The 21,954-nt window shown below is 37.1% G+C and overlaps 1 long non-coding RNA gene across 1 annotated transcript; it reads left to right on the top strand.

The window, feature by feature from the left end:
* The first annotated feature begins 4,238 nt into the window (after positions 1–4,238).
* LOC131550714 (uncharacterized) lies at positions 4,239–5,702 on the top strand. The gene is made up of 3 exons (XR_009273620.1): positions 4,239–4,396; positions 5,372–5,461; positions 5,592–5,702. It is a non-coding gene; the product is annotated as an uncharacterized LOC131550714 (long non-coding RNA).
* The last annotated feature ends 16,252 nt before the right edge of the window (positions 5,703–21,954 follow it).

The following is a 21,954-nucleotide window of genomic DNA, read 5'->3' as shown; positions in this document are numbered from 1 at the left end:
CATTAGTTCTGTGTAACATATCACCCAAAAGGGCCTCATTTAAAATCCATGCCAACATTCAGATGAATAAAAATGGTCTTTGAAGTGAGAAAAGTGCTTAGTGACATGTTGGGTATAAGAAGGCCTATAAACTTTTCCTTGTGGCAGTTTGGGAGTACTGCATGTATCTGCAAATCTGAACAATTCTTGTCACTCGCCATTCGCAAATAAAGGATTTGGACGTTGGCTGATGCTCTTTTAAATGTTAATAACCTTAATTAGGGGGCATTTACAAGGTAGAGATCTGAGACCATTCAGCTGCACACAATTTCAAGATCTTTTGTGATTCATAGATTGGATCTAGAAAAAAGGCATGCACGTTTTTATGTGTATGTTCATTTCTCCGAATCACACATACACACAACTGAGAAACGATCTTAGATCAAATGTATTTTCTATGCAACATTTTATAAACAAGGCCCCAGGAGATCAGATGGAGAAGATTGAAAAAGAAAAAAACAAACAAAAAAACAAAACATGAGTGGGTTTAGTTTGATTTTGATTGTATCTGATCGTATAGTGATTGATTTGATAGAGGTTTCTACCACCACCCCCATAAAACACTAATTGTATGAGTAATGCCAGCCCTGCACAAAGCCAACTACATCTGGAGATGATTGGAACTTCACACATTTCTGGCTTTACAATAAAAGCTTTAGACAAAACCACTTACACAACCTTTGAAATGAACAGATTGCTACTTTTATAAAACCAAAAGGTAGAACATTTCTTTCTTTCTATTCAAACAGCGAATTTTGTTCATTTTTGTTAATGTCATTCCAAACCTTTATGACTTTCTTTCTTCTGTGGAATCTAAAATCAAAATATTTTAAGAATTTTGAGAAAATTCCAAAATAACTTATTTTGTGTTCCACCGAAGAAAGAAAGCCATACAGGTTTGGACAAATTTAAGGGTGTTTAAATGATGACAGAATTTTCACTTTTGGGTGAACTATCTCTTTAAGACTTATAGCTGTGCTCCTTGGCAAAGCTGCATATGTTGAACCCATCTGTTAAGTGTTACAGATGCTACAAGAGCTAAAGAGGAAACTGTTTATTGGCTGTAAAATTCAGGTGATAGAAGCTCAGTGGAGAAGTTGATGTGGGATATAACAGCACCCTCAAATACCTTCAGCCTAATGTAGCATAATGCTGCCTGTCAGTGAAATGGGTAGTTTGACAGTCTTTCTCGAATCAAAGCTGACCCTTTCTCAATATGTTACCTCACTGTGACTAGAGAGGGCACTCAGATAACCTGAGCACAGTTATATCGAAGAGTTAAAGGGTTTTCTGGGTGATAGCATTGCCTATTGGGACAATCACATCCTTTTTTACTGAGGTATGCATGATATATCAGTACCATATCAGTTAGGCCTGTTGGTTGATATATATTGTAGAATTTATTGTATTGTATTGTATCGTTTCGTATTGTCATATTGTAATGTTGTGGTGCCTAAATTTACTAGCATTTAAAATGTTTGATTTTAGTTAGTGTTCTATTGTTAATTTATTTAGACAACATAATATAGAATTTTATTATTGCACATTTAATGGTCATCAGCCCTTACAGGGAAATAATTACAGGCTTATATTGGACAAAATTTAGATCAGACATTTTTTACAATTTTTTTAAATAGCAATTATACAAATAATAATTATTCATTTTAAATAAAATACATTAGCGTATAATGAGCTATTAAAAAAACACACTAAGCCATATCATTGTTTCTGTTTTATTTTGATTAAATCTGCATCCCTAGTCTTGAGTCTTTCTCTCTATGCTGCTTCCTGAAATCTTATCTCAATGACCACTCCTGGACCCCCCACTGCTCATCTCCTTCAGGAACAGGAAGGACCCTTCTCGTCAGCTCCAAGCTCTCCTCTTACCTCTGTATCTCTGCCATCTTTCCACAACTTTGTCAAAATACGAACGTCACCTCTTTGGAAGGCTAACATAAAAGGTTCTGGAGTGGGGGAGGGTGTTCATCTGTGTTGATGGTCTTACACCAGTGCTTTGCAATGGCTAGTTTCCTATGTCCTTTCCAGTGTTGAGGGATGAGTCCTGGGAGGGGAAGTGACCCGGTTGCCGTCGTCTATGCTAGTGCTGGTTGCTCAGCAGGACTCTAGGTCTGTCCACCTGGAAAGGGCAGGGGGCACTGGGGAAAGGGTCAATGACAGCGCTCTCAGAGCAGTTTCCTGTGTTCTTCAACATCTGCAGCCTACTGGGGTTACATCACTCAGCGACATCTGCAGCTGTCAACCCCAGCACACCAGCATCCCCAATGTGCCCTGACCCCTTCCTGCCTGCCCCACACCGTTCTGTGCGCCTGTGCAACCCCCAACCCCAGAGATAAACAGCAGCGAGTCAGATTACCCAGAGTCCCCACTTCTCTGAAGCAGCCCATTCACAGGCCTCTGGATAACGATAAGAAGATGAATCACAGCACTGTTCTGAGCGCTTTGTGGATGCCGCGCCGCTCCATCTAAGAGGCTCTCTTTGTGTGTTGATGCTTCAGCTGTGTGTGTGTGTGTGTGTGTGTGTGTGTGTATCTGTGTCCATGTGTTTCAGGAGTTTGTATGTGTGTTCACTGGCAGTGTGACTATAGAGGCCAAGATGAGCGATTCTCAAAATTGTAACAAATGACCTGGGACAGAATGAGAATGGGCCAGTTTTGGAGAATTTCAGGCCAGTCGATGAGAAAAGTGCTGCACTGACATTAAAAATTTTACATCATTGATCTTCTACAGTCATTTTAAGCCTTGCTAATTTAAACATTTGATCAATTTACATTGTTGTTGCTGATGTTTTTCAAAACAAGACTGAAAATAGATATCTATACAGTAAAGTTTTGCATCATATACCATTGTTTTTTTCTTTTTAGCAATAGTGATTTTTATAATCATTAAGTTATAATTTGTGAGTTATTTTCCAGATTTTTGCATATTTTGTTTTTTATTTAGTGTAGACTAAAATAATAATTTTAAAGAAAAAACCTGTTATATATATATATATATATATATATATATATACTGTATATATAACATTTTAATATTTTGCATTTTATATTCTAAATAAAATGTAAAACAATGCAATATAGGACCAAAGGACCAATTCTCCACTATTAACTATACTTATTAACATGCATATTACTAGCATATTGGCTGTTTATTAGTACTTATAAAGCATAACAATTTAGAACCCTTAATCCTGCCCCATACCTAAACCCAACAACTACCTTTCTAACTATTAATAAACAGCAAATTAGGAGTTTATTGAGGCAAAATGATAGTAATAGTTAGTTAATAATAAGAATTGATACAAGGGTGACCCAAATTATTTTGTGGTGTGGCCAATGAAAATGTTGTCAGGTCAAGTATCAGAGCAAAAAATCCTTGTTGAGGCCTATATAGGTCTTTTTTTGACCAACTTCCCATTCTTTAAGTGCAGAAAACAGTAATTTGCATAGCTGGTAGCTATGTTGCCCACAAAACTGATTGCCAGGATTACCATAGAGTCTCATCTTTTGTTGTATTTCAGTTGCACAATGTGGTCTTCCCTGAACCAGGTCAGATGACTAATGTTTATATGTGGTTAAACCCTATAGGGCCACAAGTCATTAACAACACCCAGGGGGTTAACTTGGCTAGTGCCTCATGCAAAACTCATCAAACCTATCCAAGCGTAATTTTACAATTTGCTTATGTAATTGCATTACACACACTCCAGAGGAAAAAATAACTGTACAAATAGTAAAACAAAATTTGATTGTGTTCACATTGTGTAACATTGCTTGTCATGGTGAGGTAAAGCACACAACCAACTGTTCGCCACTTACTGTGGTGAGTTAAATAAAGGTCAGGCTAGGTGCAGGGTCTAGACAGACATTAGGTTTACCCTGTCACTCCATCTTTAACGTGCTTTATGGGCCTCTGTTGGGACCGCAGGCTTTTGCAGCCATAAACTAGCAACCTGCGTGTCACGCTCGAATGTGCACTTGGAAGAGATAGACAGTTTGTGGCCGGATGGGAACTCTATTTACAGATGCCCTGTCAGCCCAAACCATATTCAAAACGTTGGATTTCCCCTCTTGCACTGTTTGTAATCAAGTTACTCATCCCAATGGCTGGAGTCATTGGCATTTAGTCATGACGGTTCCATTCAAGCTGTCATTTTCAGTTTGTTGCATTTATAGTTTATTACATCGAAAAAGAATGATCATGATGATGTGAACTTTGATTTGATCGTGTTAATCTTTTCCTCAGTCTCTCTACAGGAAATGGACTATTGAAATTTGAAGCCTAGTCTTTTGTACTGAAAGGGTGGTGAATTTGTACCATAATCAACAGGATTCAGCAGGTAATTATGAGTCATTTGTCATGAAGTGGCAGGATGAGCAGAAAGCTTAATTGTAACTTGCAGTAAATCTTTGACTTAGCTGAGATTCCACACCCTGTCACACCTGATTTTGATTCTCATGAGTACGCTAGCTCTGGGTAACCCCACTCACCCATCCTTTGTTTGAATAACATGAAGGGTTAAGCTAATCGTTCAACCTGACACATATAGGCCAATAGGAAAATAATGTCTGTGCTCGAGTCTTAAGTGTAAGAAAACAGCTATTGTAGCTATTGAGTGGGTGTGGTGTGTGAACTCTTTGGAAGTTGTTATCACTCTGAGGTAGCTTTTTCATGGACCGTGCACTGTAAAAAAATAGAAGTTGAGCAAACTTAAAAGTTTAAGGCAACCAGCTTCAGCAGATTTTTGAGTTTTCTTGACTTTTTGTTGTATAAACTTAAAACAAGAAGTTGAGAAAACTCAAAAATCTGCTGAAGCTGGTTGTCTTTTTTTTTTTTTTTTTTACAGTGCTGTAAAAAATCTAAAGTTGAGAGAACTTAAATGTTTAAGGCAACCAATTTTTGAGTTTTCACAACTTATACAACAAAAAGTTGAGAGAACTCAAAAATCTCCTACAAAAATAAGTTGAGAAAACTCAAAAATCTGCTGAAGCTGGTTGCCTTAAACTTTTAAGTTTGCCCAACTATTTATTTATTTTTATTTTTTTACAGTGTGGTTATGTTTGATGTTTTATTCAGTTCATGATTCATTTAACTACCAAGTTTGTCTCAAATATACTGGTAAAATGATCACAAAACTCTTTAAATTTATCTCAGATGTTTCCACTAAAATCCCATTGCTAGAAAGATGTCAGAAATCTCAAGTTTTGGATTTTATGATTTTTATAAATCCAAATCCAGACCTTAATTATTACAGCAGACACAACAAACCTGATGACAGATCAGCATAAAAAGGGAATTTCTCTTTTATGCCCAGGCCCTGTGCCACAGAACTGGCAAAGCCCACGCTGGAAAATAGTTTCCATAAGATGGCTCCCATGGGTTTATAAATAAAAGAACATACTGAGTGAGTTACTCATAATCTTCTCCATGAAAAATCAATCTGACTTGTTTGGAGAGAAGTTGTGTGGGGGTAATAGAATATTGTAAACCGTGCTAACTTGTACCATCTGTGGCGATCTCTCTCTGCCTTTCAGCTTTTGTAAATCGAGAGTTATTTTTGGTCAGAGCCATAGTGATGAAGGACATATGGACAGCTGCACTGAAGAACGATTCTGCTGATGGTTTTCCTAGATGTTATGGTTTGGTATCGTTAAAGAAATATTTCAACAATATCTTTGACAGATACTTTTTGCATTATTAGATTTGCAATAATGCTGAATGTATATAAACATGAACAATTATCACACAGTATTGGGTAAAAATATTGACTTTTCCATTTCATTGCTATCTCACATGGCAAAGAAGTCCCAAGTTTGTCATTCTAATGGAATGCCTGTCTTGCAAAATAATGAAAAAGAAATTGTGTCTTTCTACTGAGCTGCCCTCATGGACTGCATGCAATATGTGTAGTCACAATATATAAACAAACGACTCTTTTGATTTGGCACTTTTAACGATTAATTCAAAATGACTTAAGAACTGAACTGCTTTAATCAATCTGACGAATCATTCACTGAATACATCAGAGTGGTTACCAAATTACTATATAGTTATCATTATTTCCATACCAGTGATGGAATATTTTTATTGATAAATGAAATATTTTATATATGTATAGTGTGGTGTTTGTCTCTGTGTGAGCTAAATCTGACAAAGCCTCCCTTTGGAGACAGCGAATGCTGTTTTACAATGAAAAAAAAAAAAAAATCAAATACTCTTTATAATTTACAATTTAATAGCTGAGGGAGGGTTTGTTTAATATGTAACCAGCTGTAAATGAAAAATGAATGAATTGAAGTCAAACCGAATTCAAATTAGAATTGAATCAAGAGCTTGTGAATCTGAATCAAATCAGGAAATGTGTATGCATACCTGGCGCTATTAAAAAAGCTATCAGAATGAATTAGTTGATCGTCAGAGAAATACAGAAGCAAAGTGTGGCTAAATTTATATGTGCTCACAGCTGTATTTTTACATATATGGATGTGGCAAAAGGCAAGGGCTGGATAATATTCTCTCCAGATGTATTCCATCTCAGGAAGATCTCCTCTCCCCTGACCCAACTCCCTCCTCTGCCTCTGATGTCGTAGGCCATATAAACGCCTCCTCTCATAAATATTATTTCAAAATGGGATTTAATAACCAGCCCATGACGCATTCTCCCCTCTTGAGATCCTTCAGTGGACATCAGAAAACACCATAGGGGGAAGAAGCACAGAAAAGCCAGAGAGTGAGCTCCAGAAATATCTTACAAACTAAGGGTAAGGTATCAGTCATAATAACAAATCTTAATCTTAATAAGTAGTTAGATGCATACTGAAAGAACGTGTTTATAGACGATGCTAAATCAGGCACTATAAATAACCTAAAGGTGCTCAGAGGTCACCCATCTGGATTTCCTACTTCATCATCCAAAAAAGGTTACGGCCCCCATCAACGTCAAACCGTCGAATATATAGAGCTTTCTAACTTTTTCTGTTTGTTCTTTTTTCCACCGACCTTTGTCTTTGTTTTCAAGAGTTCATTCTTCACACTGTAATGCATTAAACTGACAGGCTTTAAAATAGAGGCAGACGTAGGGAGGTTTGCAAGCTTGATACTGCGTGTGCAGGACACCAAGGAGAAAAAGATGAAGTCCAGACCTCTGAAAAGACCCACATATGCAATCCAGACAGGGGAGGGTTTGACCCAGAGCCTCTCTAATCTCCAGCTGAATTATCCAGAAGAAAAATGTTAGAGCGCTGCGTGTGTGTGTGTGCACAGGAAAAGAAGAGGGCAGGTCAGTGGAAATAAGTTATGTAACCGACTCAAGGGACGCAGAGGAATAGGAGGTCATAGGAGGGGCCGACAGTGAAGCGGTAGGAGCGAGGGGGAAGGAAAACTAAACACAGAGCTCCTGTGACACCTAAACATGGTTTTATTCTACTGCATCAACACATTAGGCCCAAACCTAAATCAATGGACTGAATTCATGCTGTTTTTTTTCCCCCTCCGGCTATTGTATACTAAAGCTGTTCGAATTTACAAAAGAAAAGTCTATGCCGCCACCAGCGTAGCAAAATGAGCACAATGTTCCTGTTTACAAAGAGCTCCTTAGAAAGCAAATTGATTTCTCACACTCTTTATGGCTGTATGCTTTATCCATGTTCTGGGCAACTAGGTTTGCATGCTAGCGCCGATCTCTTTTTCCTCTTTATTTAAGAAGCAATTCAGGCCCGTATTCATCTTTCCGCCAGTGTTCCTCGCAGGCTCTCTGTCTTTTAGCGAAAGCAAAAGGCTTTCATAAGAGCTGTGCAGCTGTTTGTCTGCATAAGACCGGACATCAAAAGCGTCTTTGGGAGCTCTTTTCTCTATTAGAGGAGAGAGTGGAGCATGCAGGGGTTTGGGGCTACATTCCACTAGATCATTGTTCCCAGAATGCACCTTTATCTTCAACTTGGGGGACCCAGCGGAAAAAGGGTTTTAATCACCGCAAAGCCTTTTCAGAGAAATGTTGTAAGGGCTTGTGTGCACATGAGAGAGAGAAGAAGAAGAAGAGGAGGAGGGAGAATTGGTTTCATTCTTTTTTTCTTCCATTCATGTACCATAATCGGCATTCTCACAGCAGTAATAATGGCAATAGCTGGTAAGTCTTGGTGGTTGTTATCTTGCATTTGCCATATGCATTATCAAACCTTAGGAGTGACATAATGAGCAGCTGTCTTTATTAACCGGGAGAATGCGACGACACATCCCTGTATTCAGGGTTTTTAGTATGTATGATCACACACCCCTAATGTGACACATCTAGAACGGCTGGTCAATATTAAAGGGAGGGTTAACCCAAAAATTAAAATTCTGTTATTATTTACTCACCCTTTTGTCATTCCAAACCTATACAGGATATGCTTGTTTTATTTATTTTTATCTATTGTGGAACATAAAAGATGATATTTTAAAGAACTGCTTTTATCATACAATGATAATCAGTGGGTATTTGTATATAACATTCACACATTTTTGTACATTTGAATGTATGCTGAAATGTAAATTATGGACAGAGACAGTACACTTTAGTACAGGGACCAATTCTCACTATTAAAGTTGCTTATTAGCATGCCTACTATTAACATATTTGCTGTTTATTAGTATTTGTAAAGCATATTCTGCATGACCATATTCTACATCCCTAATCCTACCCAATACCTAAATTTAACAACTACCTTACTAACGATTAATAAGCAGCAAATTAGTAGTTTATTGAGGTTGTAGTTAATGGTTTGGACCTTAAAATAAAGTGTGTATATAAAGTTAGTTAAATGAGTTAAATAAATGTCATAGTAGTGAACATATTTAATTAATATTGTTGACTGAAAACATAACACTCTTAAAAATAAAGGTGTTTCATGATGTCATAGAAGATCCTTTTGTCTAAATGGTTCCATAAAGAACCTTTCTGTTTCACAAAAGGTTATTTTTGGCAAAAGAAGGTTCTTCAGATTATAAAAAGGTAAGAAAGAGATGGTTCTTTAAAGAACCTTTGACTGAATGGTTCTTTGTGGAACCAAAAATGGTTCTTCTATGGCATCGCTGTGAAGAACCTTTTGGAGCACCTTTACTTTTAAGGGAATAAAATAAACCTATAATTTCCATGAGTTCAGTATGCAATGAATCTGAAAGGATTCGTTAAATTATTTGTTGTTCATATAATATGCATGTTTTAGATGTTTTCAGTGTTAAAAATGTATGTTTCAAATGAATGAAAATGTATGGAACAAATTATGAACACACACTTTTACGCAAATATAAATGATTGTTATTGAGATCACAATACTTCATTAGACTTCTCACCATGAACATGTACTTCACATTATGAGCACCTGTCATAGACAAACACACACATACATGTATAATATCTCTGCTAATTGATGATACAAGTGTCTGTCCTGTTTGACCGGTTTGTGTGTTACTGTTCACAGTCAATAAGCAGTTACACAAGTGTTTTTTTTTTTTCTTTCGCCATCACAGAACTTACATTATCTCATGTCAACACTGAGAGATTTTTATTTGTGTCTGTTTGTGGGGGGCAAGTCTCAGCTGGTTGGAGCGGTGTGACTGTTAAAAACAGGTGTGGGCATGCCTGTTGCTTTAGGATCAGTTGTAGATCTCTTTCTACATACTGCATGTCATTCCAATTCCAGCCAATCTCAGCTGTTGCAGGGCAGCTCAGAAGATCAAGCCCTTCAATCTTCAGAATCCTGTGATTGTTTGTTGCAGGAACGTCACGTAGAGATACCGTCAAAGATATGGTGGCCATTGTTCACCATGGTGGTGGAGATGGTGTAGGAAGAGAGAGTTGTCAGGGGTGAAATTAATGACCCACTTTGTTCTGCTTTCCTCAGTGAAGTTTCTTCCAGCTCTCTCGTAAACTCCAGTGTTCTTCTTGGACGAGTTTTACTGAGTTTAGAGTTCCCCTCTGGGAGTCTTTCTTCGTCATGTTCAGACAGAGAACATTCTCTAGGTCTACACTGATAGACTGCACTCTGGAGAAGCAAATTTTACCCCAGTGATCCGTATGTTGCTTTGAAATACATCTTAGGTCTTACAATCTTGTATATTTTTAATGTCCTTACTGGACTGTAAATGAAGGACAATAAAGAAACACAAGTATATACAATTTCAGAATGGCAAATTTCACACTGCTTAAATTGAACCTAGTCAGATTTATTGCAATCTAGTATATGTTGCATTCATATTCATGTTTTATATAATTTATATTGTTCAACATGACACATGTTCTTCACACCTCAAATGAAAGTGTCCAGTTAATTGACGTCTGTTCTTCACATCCAAAACAATGATCCTTATAGCACCCATATATGACGTTGATTGAGCGTTTAAGTTCAGATTGCATGTTCAAACATGTTGATCTTGGGTGAACCTGTTTTACTCTGCGCATCTATATCTTTATTATTGTGACTTCTTGACAAAAATTATGCCACTTCAGAGAGTTAGGATACTTCATATGGCTCTTCATGCGTTTATTTTGGCACTGCGTTTTAAAACTCGCAATTGACTCTTGTTTTAACCATGCATCATGCTTAAAGAAAATGATTGTGTCGGATCAAAAGTAATTTCATCTTGCCAGTCTGATTGTGTTTTCAAATCTTGAGTTGAATGTCCATTGATGTACTGTCATGTTCACTTGGACATAGCAATGGCATGTTAGCCACACACCTGCTGCAGACCAGGGGACCTCATGGTGGATTTATATCAGGCTGCTTTTGATGCTTTATTGGGCTGGAGACCTGTCCAGATGGGCCTTGTAAAGAGCTCAACAAACCCGCACACCTCCTGCCTGGTCAATCTCCATAAACCACCAAATGAGATTCACAACGCAGTCAGCAGCAATGAGGGGAAAATAAACCCAGAATGTAGACCACAAAAGCCTTGACCGTCCACCCCCACCCCCAGACTGGACAGCAGGAGATGGGACAGGAGGCAAGAGAAAGCGGGCTGTAAATACCCGCATGTCTGTCTCCATGACAGCCTGTGGGACATTCAAGGACAATCCCATGAGGCTTCATTGCCAAGGCCTAGTGCGCATTGGCATTGTGGACCGCTGGTGTGCCCGCTACTAAGTGAATGGAGATTTTAATCAAATGAGTGGTTGAGATAGAGTTTGTGTACAATGTTTACAAAGAATCACAGTACCTTACAGTTGGTTTTAAGTTAACTTGAACTTGGACAAGAATTAAGTTCTTCTATATATTTGAGCATTTGTATGTTAAAAAATGAAAAATGTTACCATTTACTCACCCGCATGTTGCTCCAAACCTGTATGACTTACTTTATTCTGTAGAATATACTTTGTTAAATGCATAAGCACTAAAGCTTTCAGTCATGAACATATCATACAAGAGGTCCATATGTGTCTTATGAAGTCATGCTATAAATATATCATTAGCACTGACAGTCTTTGAATCAGTGAGTTATACCTGAGAATCAGATCATTTAGATTGGTGAACGAATCATTAAAACAGTTTTTGTGAATTGGATTATTGGATTAAATAAACAAATCGGGCACCATTACATATCTTATGAACTCCTTGAACGGTGGTGCGAATGGCAAGATTTTCACAGAATATTGGCTTTTGGTCTATTCCTCACACAAAGCATGTATGACTTCAGAAGACTTGAGCTGCTTCTGGAGTCGTAGGTATTAGATTCGATGAAGAACTTTCTTTGCGACTGTTGAAAGACTATGTTCTATATAACATAAATGTGTGTCGTATGGATGAAATATGGACATACTACATTCGCCATGTTGTTGTGACTTAGGATAGTAAAGTGTCCATCAGATGCACACTTCAAAATCTCTGAGGAAGTAGTAGATTATCTTGCACCTTTTTTCTTACTGTTTTATAAATTCCGACATACAACTCCTTTCACATACTGTTTTTTCTGCCTAATAGGGAAGTGGGCATATTCGGACACAGTTTTGAATTTTTGGTAACATATAAGGAAGTATAGGGACCAATTCCCACTATTAACTGATTTCTTATTAGCACGCCTATTATTAACATATTGGCTGTTTATTAATGCTAATAAAGCAAATATTCTGCATGACCATATTCTACATCCCCAATCCTACCCAATACCTAAATTTAACAACTACCCTACTATTAATAAGCAGCAAATTAGGAGTTTATTGATGCAAATGTCATATTTAATTGTTTGATAATGGCGAGACTTGGACCTTAAAATAAAGTGTGACTGCATTTTTTGTCACTTTTAGAGCTTCTCAGCCCCAGTCGTTATATGATATACCTCAAAAACTCACCTTTTCTGTTCTACTGAAGAATGAAAGTCATACAGGTTTGGAACAACATGACGATGAGCAAATGATGACAGAATGGTTATATGTGACCCTGGACCACAAAACCAGTCTTAAGTGTCAAGTTTTCGAAATTGCTGAATAAATAAGCTTTCCATTGATTTATGGTTTGTTAGGATCGGACAATATTTGGCCGAGATACAACTATTTGAAAATCTGGAATATGAGGGAATCTGAGGGTGCAAAAAAAATCAAAATATTGAGAAAATCGCCTTTAAAGTTATCCAAATGAATCCTTAGCAATGCATATTACTAATCAAAAACGACGTTTTGATATATTTACAGTAGTAAACTTACAAAATATCTTCATGGAATATGATCTTTACTTAATATACTACTGATTTTTGGCATAAAAGAAAAATCTATAATTTTGACCCATACAGTGTATTTTTGGCTATTGCTATAAATATACTTAAGACTGGTTTTGTGGTCCAGGGTCACATATCTCTTTAAGATTTCTCTTTTATGATAATGAACAAACTAGTTTAGCTGTTTACTACGGTGGCCGAGAGAGCTCAACTCGCTGCAACTTCAGAAAACAAATGCAAATAGAAAAAACACCAGCAGTTTGACAGCAGGGGCCTGTACCATGATGGTGGCTGAACAAACTCAGGGTTACAGGATTAGTTTTGAGTTGACATAACCAAACTAGTCCAATCCGGCTTTGTTGGTACCATGAAGCTGATCATCAACTTTCTCTGTCAACTCAGGTTAATGGAGTTAATGGAGCGTGTGCACACGAAAGTGTGACATCAGTAATGATTAGCCAATCACATGCCTTAAAACTATGATTCACCTCTTATGAGAGTCAGTGTGAAGATTAAAAGATTGAACAATATGAAGAATTTAAACACATTTACACAGCACGATCATGAAACGATCTATCCATGAAAGAGGAAAACTTAAAGGAAACATCTTACCATATAAGTGCAAGTAAAAGTTTATAGAGTTGATAATATTTATAGGTATAAAAACACTTAAAAATCTAAGCTCATATGTAGGCATGTTTAAAGCTATTGATTCTAGAACTTATTTATATTGCATATTATCCATATTATCTATATGTTTACATTGACTTTAAATAAAAGCTTAATAATTACTATTAAACTAAGCTGGCTTGTGTTATGGATTAAGGGTATAATAATTATATAAATAATATAAAATAATTATAAAAAATAATCATCTCTACAAATTTGATGATTTTATCTTTAAAAATGTTTTACTACGTAGCGTCCTTTAATTTGGAGTAAGAGAAACTGGGGGAGTGGCTTTATTGCGTCAGAGACGTGTCACTTTGCTTGAAGCTGATTGGTCAAATTTTGGTTTGAGATCTCTAAACCAGAACATAACCTGTCCCGGAGCAGGTTAGCTGTGGAGCGTAAGTTACTATGGCAATGAACACTGCTAAAAGCCAAACCACTTTCATGGTTCCAGAGTTGTCACAAACTAAACTGAAACTTACCTGGCTAGCCAGCTAAACCGGCTTCATGGTACAGGCCCCAGGTGGTGCAAATGCTCATAACACAACCAAATGAAGAATTTTATTTGCAGCACGTTTCTTTGTTTGGTTGTGTTGTGAGCATTTGCAGCGCATGTGTTGTCAAATTGATGAAGTTGCTTTCTTAATTTGCAGGTGTTTTTTATTTTCTATTTGCAGTGCGTTTCTTTATTTGGTTGTGTTGTGAGCATTTGCAAGCATGTGTGTTGTCAAACTCATGAAGTTGCTTTCTTAATTTGCAGGTGTTTTTTATTTTCTATTTGCAGTGCGTTTCTTTATTTGGTTGTGTTGTGAGCATTTGCAAGTATGTGTGTTGTCAAATTGATGAAGTTGTTTTCTTAATTTGCAGGTGTTTTTTCTATTTGCAGTGTGTTGAGCTCTCTCGGCCACCGCAGTTTACACTCCATTTCCAAAAAAAAAAAAAAAGCACATTATAGCTTCTGCAACTCACTATCCCAGCCGGGGAGAATGGATGTGGAGATCTGCGACCTGAGATCTTAATTCCGTCAGGGAGCGCATTCACTGGAAATGTTAATGACAGTTTTGTCATGCAGTTCATTACCGCACCCATGACTCCTCAAGGCCCTCGCTCAGATGGACAGAAAAGAGAGGGAAGGCCTTTAAGCTTGAAAGAGGGAAGAAAAAAGAAACCTTTTTCAGACCAAGCACAAAAGACACAGGGAGATGCTGAATGTGGTGGCTGCCAAGCGCTGGGAATTCATGATTGGGTTTTCTTCCTCCTCATTGGCAGTGGCTCCTGCTTGAAAAGAAGGTCGAGGGGCTAAGTTTGCTTGAAGCGACAGATTGCAGATGTCTGTATTGGACTCTTTGAAAGTGTGCCCCCCCTCCTCTCCTCCACCCCCAGGAGAAAAGCCCCATACAGTACACTGTTCTTTACTCATTCTATCACAAGAGCGCAGGAGGACCAGACACTTTTCTAAAAGAGTTACCCTTGAAAATCCCCAGAGCTGAACACAACATGGGATTTTAACTCTAGCTTAGTATGCTGACAGGGCTGTAAGGACCATAGACATGGAGAGGGACACGTTCCCCTCCAATACTCAGAATAGCGGTTAACCGATATGGCTTTTTCTGTGGTTTATTCTTGAATTATATTACATTTGATCTCCCGGGTCTTAAACATGTGGTTACATCCTCGTCTGCTGAGATGATATACATTCCATTTATATGTACTTTGCTATAAATTAACATTACATTGAAACTGACAAGACTAGTCCACTCAGTCCTCTTGTTTTACAGGCTTTCGAGAGGTTCTCAAGTCTGTGTGTACGGCACATGTCAAGTGTTGACAGTGTAACCCAGATAGAGGGACGAGAACACAGATCCCAGATGACCTTTCCCCTACTTTCACACACACATGATACAGAACTCATGTTGGCATGACTGATTAAACACTAGAAAGGTGAAAGGGACTAAATCGAGTAGTGTTGTTTAAAAAATTAAATGTGCTTTTTGCACCACTAGTGGCATCAAACCAAATTTCAGTCTTTCAATTTGAAACCTGTAGAAAATGACACCAAATTTTTTCGCAATTATGTGTATTGCTGAGAGTGTCATACAAATTGCAAACATTGCCATAATAAGTAACACTTTAGAATAGTTTCATCATTAATTAATAAGTACACAGGAACAACTGAGTAGCAAAATATTAACTACTACTACTAACTAACAAGAAACTCTAATTAACAAGTTAGTAAGTAGTGCTTAGTTAAAAGTGGTAGTTCACTATTAGCTAATCAGTAACTAATATTTTTCATATCTCCCAGAGAACTACGAAGAACTACTATACACAGGTTCATAATTAATGTGAATAATGTATAATTAATTCTAAAGTGAAGGTCATGGTAACCCTCTGGTAATAACTCAATATTATCAAATCCTTCAGAAGGAATTACTGATTCTCACATTTTTGTTGTATAAACTTAAAACGACAATTTGAGAAAACTAAAAACTCTGCTGAAGCTGGTTGCCTTAAAATTTTAAGTTGGCTCAACTTTTTTTTTTTTACAGTGAAGTTACTAGAGTGTTTTGCATTATTGCATTACTCAATTGTAATTATTAATTAATGACAGAACAGTATTCTAAAGTGTATTAAAGTATTATGCCAGTGTTCACGATTTGTATGACACTCTCAGCAATAAACAGAATTCCAAAAATTGTGGTGTCATTGTTTTCTACAGGTTTCAAACAGACTGCAATTCGGTTTGATGCCAACAGTGGTGCAAAAAGCACACTTACTTTTTAAAATACACTACTTGATTTAGTCCCCTTCAACGGTTTCTTCTTAGTTAATATGAATTACTAGAATGTTAATAGCATATTAATCATTTAGTAATTCATTAATGACAGAACAGTATTCTAAAGTGTTATCTCATTATATTAGGGTGATTTATAGACATCAGATACTTCTACTACATTTGAGCATTTCTAGGGGTAAATTTTGTCATATGTTTAAAACTAATCTAAAGACTGAAATAAATATAAACCATTTCAATATGTACTGTTTGAAAAGGATTTATTGCAATTTAAAAAAAATTCCATTGGGCCATCAAAGGAAAAATTTTAATCAGTTGTGCGCAAACGTCTTCATGGATATGTATCAGTTGTGTGAGGAATGATGTGGTGGCATTCTGCTGAAAAGGCCCTCGAGCAGGTGGCCTGAAGTGGTACACCACAGTAATTCCACAGCCCCTGAAATTACGCAGGAGAGGTGAGTAATGGCAGTTTCTTGCAGAAGTCCAGATGGTAAAGCACCTCTTAGAGGGGAACGGTACTGTTCCACTACATCAATTTAGAGCTGGAGGAGGCCTCTGCCATGCTGCCCCAAGGGTCATGAAATGCAAATATTTTCATCAAACCGCCACACAGATTCTCAAGAGAGTTTACACTTCCTCAGTTCATCAGTGATGATGCTAAGTCTGCAGGCCAGTTCTGATCACATGGGGGCACTCAGATCTGTGGGTCATGTCAGCTTCTCTTGATTAGTGATTATCTGGTGGAGGATTTTTTTAATGCCTCATCAGCAGTCTGACCACAAGTGTCTTAGTGTCTGTGTCCAAACAATGATCATGTGTATGGTCATTTGGTTGTGGTCTGTGGCTGACCGCTCAATTTATTCTACAGATGAGCCACAAGAGACACAGGTACAGAGAGATAGAATATCAGAACGAATGTGGACAGACACACAGGGCCTTAGATGTAAAAATAGAACAAGAAATGTAGACAAGCTGAGGGCATGCAAGGTTATGAAACGACTCCCCAAACACAAGTCACCCGTAGTAAACATGAATCTCACTTCCTTCTGTCCATATGTGCCAGATCCGCCAGTATCTATCTATCTATCTGGAGACCTTCATAATTCATACTTCAAACCTTCAGTGTTGGTCTTGAGCAACTTTGCTTTTCTAGTTTTCTGATTCATTTTAACTTGAATTTTGATTTCTACTTATTTACACTCACATTTGACTTACAATTCTGCATCCTGCCTCATTTCAATTTCGTGAATCAAATAGCAAATTAAAAGGCATTCACAATTTGCAGAACCTCTACTTTATTCTTAAAATTTCTTTGTCATAAAATAATCAAAGTTTTGCTAATAGCATAGCTTGAATTAAACCAAAGGTGATCATAGATCTCCGAGGAAAGTCTTTGTTGATATTATAGTAGGATTTAATCCACTATTAAGCAGTGTAGTGTTGTTTCCAACCTGCACAAGATTATTACAGTAGTGAGCATCACTGTATGATATTTATAGTCAGAACAGTGGTTTTTGGTCAATAAACTATGTTGTCTTTTTAGTGTACCATCTTTTACACTCGTTCTACTCTTGGTCCAGGTTGCTTGGTCTGAACCCAAGTTTGATTCCACGCTTGCATTAGAAGAAATGTGAAGAATGTGAGCTCCTCTGCATATAATTTATTCGGAGACAAACAGCAATAACAAACAAATTGGACTTTAATAAAACTGATGGAGAATGCAGAGATGCAAATTACATCAATAGTTGTTCACTTCTGTTAGGCCAGATTGCATTACCGTTGCAGAGTTTATATAAACCGTACTCCAGATAGCCTTTTCAAACGAACTCAGGTGTGGTTCACAGGCACACATCCAAGTTTGAGAAATAATTTGCACATCAATCAAACAAACTGAACTCTGACGTCAAATAGACTCAGGTTTGCACTACAAACTCTGGTATAACAGTGCTAGTGGTATTAAAGCTTTCAAAACAGATGTTACCTTGGTATTTTTCCATTTCTTTCTAAAGAAAAGCAGCAAGCCAAGAATAGTTTGAATTGCCGAAACATCATGTGTTATTTGACTGGTAATGATTTGTCATGAACTTTTAAACATATGTATGATAGACAGCACGTGGATGTCTGTACAGCCTGAGGACGTGCCCATGTTCACAGAATTACAGCCACAATTGAGCTGTTGACCTGCAAAGGTTTACGATTCCATTATCTTATGGTCAACCATTAATCATGGGTTTACAGAGGGGTATAAGGTTACACGGGTTAAACTACCAGGCATACCTGGAAAACCAACACTCTGTGTTGCAACGTTTGTCTTTTAAAAACACTTAAATGTCACAGCTAAAACAGAGCTTGAAGGTAATTCATGCTAATCAAGTTCCAGTGACTAAATCCCTGAGTGTGTAAAAACTGCACTTATGCACAGCTGTTTCGCCATTTTATGTTCTTGCAATGACGGTAAAGCAAAAGCCTCACAGTGCTTACTTATCAGGTGAGAGATATTAAGATGGGCCTGTAAAAACAAGTGAAGAAGGTGAGCAGCAAGACACAACCTAGAATCCAGACAAGAATGTAAATGCAGTGTGGCTACACTATAAAAACATAATTTCTGTAGAAAATGATGTAGGCTACATTCTGAATGTTCTGTTGACATTTTAACCGGTGCTTTTCATTGTTTTGGTTGTAAGGCTTTGTGTAAAGCAAAAAATATACATACTATTTTTTACATAACTGTGTGCCTTCTGAATTGACTGATTGTCCTTTGTTGTAATTGAATTGAATTGAATTTAATAATAATGTACAACAGCAGGCACACCGATGGGGATGACAAACTCCTCTGTCTTGCTATGGTACATTTTATAGCTAGCTAGTCATGGGTAAAACAATGAAATCTACACATTAGTCATTAGTAAATGATGTAAGTACGGGATTAAGTGCTAGTTTGTGACCTCCATAACAAAAAGGGAAAATAAAATCAGATGTTGGTATAAAAATCAATCCTTGGGACATAAAAGTGATTGCATAGACTCCGATTTCTCTACACACTTGAATATATGCATTTCCACATAGTCAGTTTATGTAGTGTCAGTTCTTTCAAATTCTTTTTCTTTTTTCAAGTTGTAAAGACTAGCGGTTTACCCTATAAACACTTCAGTGTGTTTTCATTTCTTTATCATTACATCAGACGTGTGGTTTGAGATCCATCCAGTTCACAACAAGACTCCTCATCAGCAACTCTAAAGCCTCTAGCTGAATCCAGAATTATTCAAGGTGAAGACAGGTAAGACGTTTAGCTTTAGCTGTAGGTAACTATGGATTAGATACAGACATGAGAGGTTAACTGCTGCAGGTATGAATGGGTCATTTTTGAGTAGAAAATGAACTCTAGATGTCACAAAACAGTAAGATAATAGAGCTAACAACAAAAGCAACCATAAAATAGTGTAAATACAACTCGAAAACAGTGAAAAATGTTACTTTTTTTACTATTCATGCCCCAGTGCATGATGGGAAAAACGGGATCATAACTTGAAGAACCCTTGTAAACATAACAAACACTTCTAAGTAAAATATACTTCTAAGTTCAAACTTTAATTTCTACAAGCTTAAATTGAGTAATAATATAGAATTTAATTTACTGAACTAAATTATTTAATGTAGAAATTACATTTGTTTTTATGTAGTATTTACTTCACCACAAAATCATTTTTCTCAGTGAAAGGCAACAGTGGCAAGGAAGCTAAATTCAATCTGGTGACAAAATATTAAAAGTTTCCCTAAATCAGCATCCATAAATTAACCACAGGGTGTTATTGCCTAGATATGATTTTTATAGGAGAGTCTTATCTGTTTGAATTTAGCTTTTATATGCAATCAGCTCAAAGTGCTGTAAAAGTGGTTCATCCTGTTTTCCTCGAGGAGCAAAGTCCCAGATTGTGAGTCAGACAGGAAATTGTTTATATGCACTGATATTCGCTCTGAGCTCCGTCGTCCTCTAGCCGTCTCATGCCTGTCTGTTGATTTGTGAGAGCCAAGTCACAGTGCGATGACTGTGTGGTGTTAGGTTTCTTTCCAGTCCCTGGAGTATGCGAAAAATGAAGCACACATGCAGCACAAGTCCAGAAGAACATCCAAACAGCCTCAGAGTTGTTTAAACATGAAACACAGAAAAGATGGAAGAAGTATCTGAATGAAGTCTGAATGTGGATTCAAATAAACATCTGCGGAGTGGTCCAGACTCAGTGTCTTTGGCTCTCTCTGATGGTTTTTACCACCGAAGTGTTGCAAAAGGCTGCGGCCAGTGCTGTGGCCTTCACGTGATGACTGTATCTTATTGTTCAAGAGTTGAGAGAGAGTATGTCTACTCTTTGAGTTACATTTTTTTGTGTGTGAATTATCTGTTGACAGATGCCTGGGTGTACATGCGGACAAAACATCTTCTGAAATTCAGAATGTGTCCATTGCTCTTGACTGTGGTTGGTATGTGACTGTCAAGCAAGTATTTTCACCTTGTCAGTTACCTGACAAAATAATAATTAGTCATGTCTGAGTTCAACCAAAGCTGCCTTTAACTTTAGCTCTGCTCCAAAACCTAGTGACCTACCTCACCGCCTGCCTAATAAAAAATATACAAATATCACTCCCTACATTAAGCAAATGATTAACAACGAGACAACGAGAGGAGAACAAGATTCTCTTAAAAAGCATAAATAGTCAGTTTTAAACTGACTGCAATTTTGAAGTTTTTCCTTAACACTTGTCTTAACTGAATGAATTGTGAGTATACAGCATTTATATATTTTCAGCACTTCTCTCCCCAAACAGCATAAAAATATATGTAAACACACACACACACACACACACACATATAGATGTATAAATGTAAATATGTATAAAAGTAAAATGTATGTACACAGGTATATATATATATATATATATATATATATATATATATATATATATACAGGTGCTGGTCATATAATTAGAATATCATCAAAAGTTGATTTATTTCACTAATTCCATTCAAAAAGTGAAACTTGTATATTATATTCATTCATTACACACAGACTGATATATTTCAAATGTTTATTTCTTTTAATTTTGATGATTAGAGCTTACAGCTTATGAAAGTCAAAAATCGGTATCTCAAAATATTAGAATATTTACATTTGAGTTTGAATAAATGACCATCCCTACAGTATACATTCTGGGTATCTCTTGTTCTTTGAAACCACAATAATGGAGAAGACTGCTGACTTGGCAATGATCCAGAAGACGAACATTGACACCCTCCACAAAGAGGGTAAGTCACAGAAGGTCATTACTGAAAGGTGTGGCTGTTTACAGAGTGCTGTATCAAAGCATATTAAATGCAAAGTTGACTGGAAGGAAGAATTTGGTAGGAAAAGGTGCACAAGCAACAGGGATGACCGCAAGCTTGAGAATACAGTCAAGCAAAGCCGATTCAAACACTTGTGAAAGCTTCACAAGGAGAGAAGTGAAGCTGGAGTCAGTGCATCAAGAGTCACCACGCTCAGACGTCTTCAGGAAAAGGGCTACCAAGCCACTTCTGAACCAGAGACAACGTCAGAAGCATCTTAACTGGGCTGTGGAGAAAAAGAACTGGACTGTTGCTCAGTGGTCCAAAGTCCTCTTTTCAGATGAAAGTAAATTTTACATTTCATTTGGAAATCAAGGCCCCAGAGTCTGGAGGAAGAGTGGAGAGGCACAGAATCCATGTTGCTTGAAGT

Source organism: Onychostoma macrolepis, chromosome 12 (genome assembly GCF_012432095.1).
Source record: "Onychostoma macrolepis isolate SWU-2019 chromosome 12, ASM1243209v1, whole genome shotgun sequence".
Lineage (NCBI taxonomy): Eukaryota > Metazoa > Chordata > Actinopteri > Cypriniformes > Cyprinidae > Onychostoma > Onychostoma macrolepis.
This window is presented reverse-complemented; position numbering and strand designations above follow the sequence as displayed.